Raw genomic sequence first — 9,490 nt, 5'->3', positions numbered from 1 at the left:
ATTTAATTGGCTGTTAATTGCTATTCTCTCTACAAGACACAATGTATATGTGGAGCTATATTTAGGCTCGCCCCTCGATGGCTCTTCATGCTAAATTACAACTTTCAGCCAGCCGTTGAAGGGCCCCATTGTGGCCTGTCGTTCTCCCCCTCTGTGACTGACTGACAAGCTGGGGAGGGGGGGAGACATCCCTCTCTCCTGCTATCTATTCTTCCTTGCCTTTCTTGTTCTCTCCTTTTCTCTTGCTATTAGCTGCTGTACTGCACAGCCTGACACCTGGATCAGCCTGCATGTCAGTCCCTCTGTCCTCATTTGTTTGATACAACAGCAGTAACTTTTCATCTGTAGCCAGCGACGTCTGACGCCTTCAACCGTTCTACATCAGTTTTTCATCAACTTGGGTTCTAGAGTGCTACTAGCTGGGAAGAAAGGTGTCTTCATTTGGCACTTTTTACAACACGGGTTGTTAAAGGTGTGAATAAAACAAGAGTATATTATTATCTATGATGCACTGATTTCTCCCGATCTGTGCCATTTGTTCTTCTTTTGTCTAAATCTAAAATCATATTAGTCTGATGTGTGATTTCCACACAGGACATTAGATTCCTAAAATTGGTTTATATTTTTTTGTGTATTTTTCCACCCTCGACTGTCCCTGCACATCCACTTCAGCAGACCAGCTGCATCTGAGTCATGCAGGATTGCAAAGCTCTCTCTCTTACTCACTCACACTCTCTCACACTTACACACACACACACACACACACACACACACACACACACACACACACACACACACACACACACACAGGGATGTGTGTGACACAGATGCGAGTTTGATGGATACCATGGGCCAACTGCTGAAGTCACACAGTGGAAATCCCGGATTACTCAGCCCTCCCAGCCCCCAATCCGTCCCTCTTTCCTTTCTCTGGTTTTGTGTGTGTGTCTTTTTTGCAACACTAAAACGGGCGAAGCCGGCAATTTCCCAGGTTAAATGAAGGCTGGAGAGGAGAGTGAGGGAGATGGGGAGGAATGCGGAGAACCTGCGGTGGTGTTGTGAGGTGGGCCGGGGGTGGAGGAGTACTGATTTATGGCTCTGACTTTTCATTTGTAATACCGTGATTATCTCTGGGGAGCTGGGTAGGAGAGTGATGGCGGGGTAGAGGGGTGGAGGCCTGGTGCTGGTGTGAGGCCTGAGCAGCTTAATAATGTGTACATGCCCACAGAGGCGGCAAGATATAAGGCAACAAAAATGCTGCCCTCTTAAAATGAGATGAGAAGAGTGAACCTCCCGTTTCAGCAGATTCAACTGAAAAACAGCAAGTCTGTGACTTCACCTGCCAAACGCTTTTGTTCAGTATCATATTTTTGTCATCACGTGTCTGCACCTTTGTGTTGAAAATTAAAGCCAATAAAGAACTGAAATGGCTTTGGCTTTCTTAGCTTTTGCAGGACATATGAAAATCCCATGAGGCAGACAGTGATGAGATAATTAAGGCAAAGTCTCTCCTAATGACAGCTGCTAACAATAGTTACAAGTCCCACAGATGCAGGCGTCTCACGCACAAACAGATTTTATGGACTTTGCAAAGTGAGAACACAAGAAATTATGAGGTTTTAGTTATGACGCTTGGAGGTTCCTGAGTGGGAAATCTATGTGAGAATTCCAAAAAAAATGGTGGCGTTAGGATGGTTGTGTATATATATAGATAGATATAGATAGATAGATATTAATTATGTGAATGATTAGCTTAAGTACACAAGGAAATTCTTTAAACCATAAATGACAGTTATACTCTTTTGGGGACATGACCTGGAGATATCACAGACAGGTTTACAAAATCTCCATCACTCTGACCCAAGTGAACCTCAGTGGACAGAAACTAGAATAGCGTATATAAGCTCTACAGAAAGCTTTGCAGACCACTGTAGTTGCTGTTTGTTGCTTATCCAGTTCACGTGAACTCTGCTGCTTTTTATTTTACCGTTCCACTTTTAATCCAATCAGATTTTGACCTACGTACTGCGTCATCAACGTCAAGCAACTGGAGAACTGCACGCAAACATGTTTACACTGGATGTATACCCCTCTGTGTAGGCTCTGCATAGGCAAATACCTATGCAAACTAACACAAATCCAATATCTAATATACTAAACCTTTGTCTTATTGTGCAGAAGTCACTGCCATGGGGAGGCCTGAGACCTCTATGCACAATACATAATGGTTTTAACTGAGCTGTGCTGTATGCCTGTGCATCAAATCAACAAGAAACAAGAAATGCTAAATAGAGTCTTGCTAAAATTGCTTGTTTTAATGTTTGTGTTTGAGTAATTTATTTGTTTTTCAACTGTTCTTCAGACTGCACCTGGACTCCAACTGGTTCAGACCCAGGAAGTGCCAAACCAGTCCAGGTCCTTTAGGACATCTATTATGGTGAAGTTTCTGGGACGACCCAGGAAGACTGTTCTCTGAGGTTTGAAGGATGTGTTGATTTTAAGGTGTTACATATTGAGTACTTTCTCTTAATATAACTACATCAATTTTGCCACTGTTCACTGTTGAAGTTGTACTTTCAGTGATAGATTGAGCACTGGTGTGGTTTAGTTGGTTAATTGTTATTTCCTGGAGGGGGAGGATCAACTGACGGGAGTTGCAGCTCCTCCTGAGAGGTATTAATAGTTGGATCACGGTTTCAGTGGCTGTACTGCCACTGAGATGGGTGTCATGTTTAAGTTGGAGATTCCTGATTTTTTTTTTTCTTTCCCCCTGCAGTTTTTTCTTTTTTTTTAAGCTTAAGCTTTTCCTTCACTTAGGTCAGATGATGTGTACTGTAAATATGGTGCAATAATCCAGCTAGATGCTGAGGTACCGCCACCACAATTTATGGACATCTGCACCATAAATGCTGTTCTGAATCATTCTGACCATGTAAACCGCAAAGTATAGTGCCAAAAAAGATGCATAAATTACATTTTTGTCTCTTTCATCTTTTCTTGTGCAATAAGCTCTGATGATGGATACACCAATAGGATTTATCTGCTGTTGTTCCCTCCATTTAGATTCAAATAAATTAGATATCTGAGAAATATGATGAGAAATAATAATTCTTAAACTTAAACTGGACTGAAAATATAAAGAGCAGAAAGTAGAGATATTAGTATTAGGGAGTAGGAAATAAAAGTAAAAAAAAAACATGATACTTGAATTTTCTACTTAAGCACAGTAACAGAAAGTATTTGTTCTTTGCTATGTCTCACCTGTGGAAGAAGGGGACGGGGGAAAAAAGGACTTTTGTCTTGTCTCCCTCCCCTCACCATGAACTGGCCGTGGCAGATGGCCGCCCCTCCCTGAGCCTGGTGCTGCTGCAAGTTTCTTCCTGTTAAAAGGGAGTTTTTTCTTCCCACTGTCACTATATGCTTGCACACAGGTTGTTGCCTGATTGTTGGGATTTTCTCTGTGTTATTGTAGGTCTTTACACGATGGAAATGCGGATGCTGCGATGGTGCCTAGGCCTAACACGATGGGACCACGTCATGAACACCGACGTTAGAAAGAGGATGGGAATCGCGCCAATCACAGATAAGATGCAAGAAGCGAGGCTGCGGTGGTACGGACATGTGGTACGGAGCGATGAGAACTCAGTGGTGAGAACAGCACTGCGGCTCAGCCCCCAAGGACGTCGACCTAGAGGCAGACCAAAGCGGAGATGGATGGACCGAATCAAGGACAACGTGAAGAAGATCGAAGCCGATCTGACCGACGCCCTTGACCGACCCAAGTGGAGACGACTTTGCAGAAAAGCGGACCCTGCAACCGAGCGGGAAAAACGCTAGGAGGAAGATTGTAGGTCTTTACCTGACAATATAAAGCACCTTGAGGTGACCATTGTTGTGATTTGGCGCTATATAAATCAAATATAATCAAATTCAATTCAATCATCTAAACTGCGGCCCTTACACTTACCAAATGTTTAATGCAGTTTTCACCAGATTGTGAAGTGCTACATGTCCCCCATTTAGTAAGGAGCTTGGTCTTTGTTAACATTAAATAACGGTTTTGCTAAGATGGTGGCTGAGTGTGAAAACTTGCTTGGAGAAGGACTTTATTTAAACTAAATAATTCAACCATTCAGACAAAGTGTTTTGTTCAAACGATAATGCTAGTCTTGTGACAGATTCACAATGATTTTCAGTGGGTAAGACACACACAGACATACACACAAAGCTGTTGAACTCACAAAGGTAAGTTCCTCCCTTGAAATAACACCCTCATCATTGCCGCAACGGTCCTAATAACCATCATCACAGGACACTCTGTTGTTATCGTAATCAGATCTGCGCTGATATACAGCTTTAACGAAATGCAGCATGAACCCTGCTCGTAATAATTGGTACGGTTGTGCACGTTAGCCGGGAGTGCATCTCCCATTTTCACATGGTGCTATTATCCCAGCACATAATACCTTGCTGATTATCCATTCAACAAGGCGTAGCTATCGTAACTGTTATGATAATGGGCACGCGTAGCAATGATAATCCACACAAACCGGTACTCTCTCTCTCTGATGCTAATGACAGTAATGGGTGGTCATACACAGAAACAGCAGTAGCTGGTGTTTCAGTGCTGACTCAATTGAATGGCGGGCTGCTGTGTAAATCCATTTGACCCCGGACGGGCTGGCCGCCGGACGCGCTGGTGAGAAACAAGGTTGGGTTGGGGGAGGCTCAAGGAGTTTTTCAGCTCCTCCTCAGGCCTGCGGCTCATATCACAAGTGCTGATTAGCTCATTTAGCTGGACTTATTAAGTTAAAAGGAGACACCTGTTTACCCTAAGGCTCGCTAATGTGTTGCCATGACAACAGCCGAGGGCCCAGTGTCTCCAGCTCCGTCTGCCTATCTCTCACTTCCTCCTCAATCTCTCTGTTTATTCCTCAGCCCTTGCTCCCCTTCGCGCAACACACACTCGCGCTCACACAGATGTCTCTCCACTGAGTTGCTCCATCTGAAGTTGCTGAGGTAAGAAGATCAGGTTTTCCACTCAGTGGAGCGAGAGCGCTCTCACCTCTTCCCCACGGTCCACCCGGCAGCACCTGTGCATGTGTGTAGATGCGTCCGCTCATGTGTGTCTGTGTGCGTTTATGCGTCCGGGTGACATTTCGGGTCCAGGGTGGAGGAGGCTAAAGCACACAGGTGCATTTCACAAGTCTATAAATCAACTATGTGCGAATTGTGGGGATGTGAAACGTGTACAGATCATCAGGACTTTAAAGTTCTTAGCTGGTGTGGATCGGCGGTTTGATTTTACAGCCAAACCAAAGCAGTGACGAGCAGGTGTAATTAAATTCAGCGATTCATGTGGGAAATCCTCTATTTAGGTCTCGACTGATGCAAAAAAGTTCTCAAAAGTGGACACAAAAGACGAGGCTCACTCGGCTGTCTTCTTTCTCGCCAACGATTTCAGAGTCGGTCTTCATCCCTTACGGCTCCCGCTTCGCCCTCCTCTTCCCTCAGTTTTCCCCCCTTTTCTCACCCTTCTTCACTCTGTTTCTCTCTTTCACACCTTACATCCCCTGGTGGTTGACACATGTCTCAGTAATGTCTCTGACTCTGTCTCTCCAGCTCTGTCTCACAGCTTCATTTAGGTCAACTCTCTAACCTGAAACAATGTGACGGTCTCTCCCCCCACCAACACCTCACACCCTTTTACATATCTCCCTTTATTTCATTTCCTTCAGTGTTTTTGTACACATGAGTTGTCAGTCTGTGCTTGCACTTGTAGTATCTGTGTTTTGTTGATCTGTCACATTTCGTCTCTCCCCATCTCCTCTGCTCTCTCTTTCGGCTGTTTGTTTCTCCCCTTGACTCTGGCAGACTCATTATCTTTGTAGAACAGCAGTGTGCGTTTGTCAGCAGTGATTAGCAACGTTTCACTCTTACATCGTTAAGGAAAGACAGTTTGATATTTGACGACCGAAGATACGGCATTCTCTAATCTTCTGGCGGGAAACTGTGTCATAGCAGATAGAGGCTTTGGCTAAGTTTTCCATAACATTAAAGCTCGCATTGATCATAATCCAATTAATGAAAAAAAAAAGAGGGAGACGGACAAAAAAAAAGGACAGCGGGAAAAAAAACAAAATGCTCGCTTCATTAAATGGAGAGAAATCAACTGTAATCAAATTGCTGAGTTCTCAGAACTGATGAAGTGCACACATTTAAAGATCTAATGAAAAATTCCAGCAGTTAACATAATTAATTTGCAGCCCTTTTGATAAGTGGTAATGACTTAGAGATTAATGGTTTAAATTAATAGTTTTGTTGCACAGCTGCAGTAAAGAAGTTGAATTGGGGGAAGGTGGCGGGGTTGCAAGCGGGGAGACACTATCCTACTTTCAAAGTTCCTGAGGAGATGAAGCAATGTTTTTTTTTAAAGGCACAGTAAGACAATTAGACTCCTCTATAAACTAATTACTGCTGCTTTAATTCCGTCTCAGATTAAACAGCAATTGTAATAAGACAACGTCTCAAAGGAGATGTTTGTAAGCAGAAGGGAAAGGCACATTTGTAATTAAAGGCGGAATAATATTTTTCTCATTAGGCAAATATTTGCAGTGGAGATAAAGGTGCCGACACTCGCGAGTCTCGCCTCCTTTCCCTCTCTGTTTTCGCGCTGAAGAATTAAGAAGAGACACTTTTGTTTTGCATTGCCTCCAGAAAGAGACCAGCAGCCTGCTAACAGGAGGTGAGCCAGTCAGACATCTCCTCTGACAAGATATTAAGACAGGATCTGATGAGTGAAGATTGTTTTGCTCCAAGGCTTAAAAGTGGGACACTTAACTTACAAAAAAAGGGGAACTTTTCTTTTATTCCTGCGACGTTATTATTGTGAGAAAGCGCTGGTAATGCTATTATTGCTCAGACCCACCGCAGGCTTTTTCCCATGCTGTCAGCTAATGTTGATGATGCCCTCTCCTCGGTCGTCGCTCTGCGCACTAACAGCATCGCTTCTGATGGACTCAAAACAACTAGTTTCAGCACGAATGACTTTCTCTTATCATAATTTGATTATTTTAATGATCTTGTTACTAAACCTCAAGACGCTGCACTTGCATATCCCCGGGGGGAAAGCCACGGTTGAACGCATTGTATGAATCTCACATGAGGCTCTGGAAATGTCCGAGGGTGACAATATACGGTGGCGTGCTTATCCTTGTGCGTGCGCGCGTGTTAATACATGGATGTAAATGCACTTGTGGTGTGGTGTGGCACACCCCAGCAGCAGTGACCACAGCCACACCACCTGACACAGAGAAGAGGAAGGTTATAGAAAACTATTTGCATAAAACAGGCGAGTGCACTATTAGTCAAACACCACAGCCAGAAGGGGCTTGATTGTGGCCTTTCATCATCGCCTATTGAATTATCTGGATTAATTTAACGCATTTAGGCCCGGGTGTTTTTCCCCAGCTCGCAACTTTCCCATCTCTTCGTTAGTGATAATTACACTAAGTGGGTCATCTCCCTCTGAGCTCCTTTTCTTTTCTCACTCCCCTACATAACATTAGCATTTTCAACTTTTTAAAACAAAGTTTGGCCAAAAAAAAATATCTAATGATATAAACGGAGTGATTCACTCTGCATTCTGTGGATAAAAGCCTTGAAAAGCAGGCGGTTGACTCAGAGGAGTGGAGGAGTGGAGCGAGAGAATAGCACGGGTGAACTAGAGGTTTCAGAACTCACCTTTCATTTTATTTTACTTTCTCACACTTTTGAGTTCTGAGTCACGGCAACTTGTGTGTAGCCCTGGCTGCGCTAACCCACGTGGGCACTGCTGGTCAGTAGAACGACTAATGCGGAGCTCCAATATTGCACATTGCAAGTCATGCAGGATCGAATTTAGCAGTAGGCCACATTATGTAACAAACGCCAATATGTTATTCCTGTGCTACTACAAATCTTTACAGTATGCTCCTCAGATCCTTCACGAGCCATTCCACCAAGCACTTTAAGACATTTCAAACAGCCAATACATGATTAAAGGGATCAAACATCTTCTACCAAAACATAATGGAGAGAGGGGGCCAAGAGAATAAGATGTAATATCACCAAAATTAAGTCACACTGCACAGTGCACACCCACTCTACGACTCCTGGCACTTGGTCTTTGCCCACAAGGGAGGCATCCTAAGCATGTGCAGAGAAAGCTCACAGAGGAAATATGGCTGTTAAGTCATTAGGCAGCTCATTAACACGTTGTTTAATTGGTGTCTAATTGATCATGGATGTTTTAGAAAGCTGTGATCCTCAGGGGTGTGTGTGGTAGCACCAGCAGACGCTCAGGGGAGCCTCAGAGTCAGCAAACGTCTATGAATATTGCCCCACACAGCTGTACAAAAAACAGCTCAGGCAACTTTAACATGTCTTACATTTCAGATTTTTGTTCAGTTAATAAAGTTGCAGAAACTCCAGCTTCACTTTTTTTATCAGAGGGATTCATAAAGAGCCTTTTTTTTGCAAGATCTGATCCAAGGACTTAGAAGATGTGGAAGTTAAAGGAGTGAGAAGAACAATAAATTATGAGGGGAAGCTGACTGAGAGAGCAGTGACGGTGGGTTTGACTGCTTTCATACAGGTTTTCCTTTTTTCTCAAACACACACACACACACACTCATCAACACTGCTAAAAACTCTTTACCTCAGGACCTCAGGTGATCTTCTGACCTTTCTTTAGCCCCGCAATAGAATTTCAGCCGTCGGCAACTTTGATCAACTTTGTTTTGATTGAAGCCATCAATTCACAATTGAAGCGAATGCTGACCGACCAATCAACATACATTAGCGTAATGCTAATGAACAGCGGCCTCTCTGTGGGGAAAAACAAAAACACATAAGTGCTTTGCTAAACTCAATTTTGAATTTGAAAATTTGACGTACTATATTTGTAAAAACGTAAAACAAAAGGTGTAAATAATTTTTTCAGCTGTTGCAGCTCCATTCACTCCTACTCACTGAAGACTATCCCGCAAGTGCGCCGTAGATGAATTGCTGCACGCTGGCACTATTAGGGAGCGAGCAGTCTCTGTGTAGACAGGCACTGGCGGAAACTCCTTCTTTCTTTTTATATTTTCCAGTCGCTGCCAAGCTGCTGCTGATGAAAGGCGAACACACTGGAGCTAAAGCCTCATACCACTTTTCAGATTGGTTTGTTTCATTTGAAAGCAACAAACAAACTCTCAGCATGTGATCCATATTGTGAAACCCGTGTCTGTATGTTTTCTACAGTGTTGTGTGCTCACACCTCTGCAAAGAAAGTTAATGGCAAGCATGAGGAAATGTATCAGAGCCTCGCGTTCTTGACATATACCATCTCCTATTTTTATGCTTGTTTTCTGTTTTGTTTTGTTTTTCATTTGCAGCTCTCTGCCATCTCCCCCTGTCATTTTGTGACGAGAGCTCACCTGTGAATAATTCATGAGGAGCAGCACAT

At 43.4% G+C, this 9,490-nt stretch overlaps 1 long non-coding RNA gene across 1 annotated transcript; it reads left to right on the top strand.

Moving 5' to 3' along the window:
• Positions 1-962: 962 nt before the first annotated feature.
• Positions 963-3,900, top strand: LOC143413943 (uncharacterized). The gene is made up of 3 exons (XR_013094501.1): positions 963-1,063; positions 2,363-2,477; positions 3,473-3,900. It is a non-coding gene; the product is annotated as an uncharacterized LOC143413943 (long non-coding RNA).
• Positions 3,901-9,490: the final 5,590 nt, after the last annotated feature.

The sequence above is a fragment of the Maylandia zebra genome, linkage group LG2 (assembly GCF_041146795.1).
Source record: "Maylandia zebra isolate NMK-2024a linkage group LG2, Mzebra_GT3a, whole genome shotgun sequence".
Classification (NCBI taxonomy): domain Eukaryota; kingdom Metazoa; phylum Chordata; class Actinopteri; order Cichliformes; family Cichlidae; genus Maylandia; species Maylandia zebra.
Note: the sequence above shows the minus strand (reverse complement) of the source record. Positions and strands in the feature narration are given on the sequence as shown.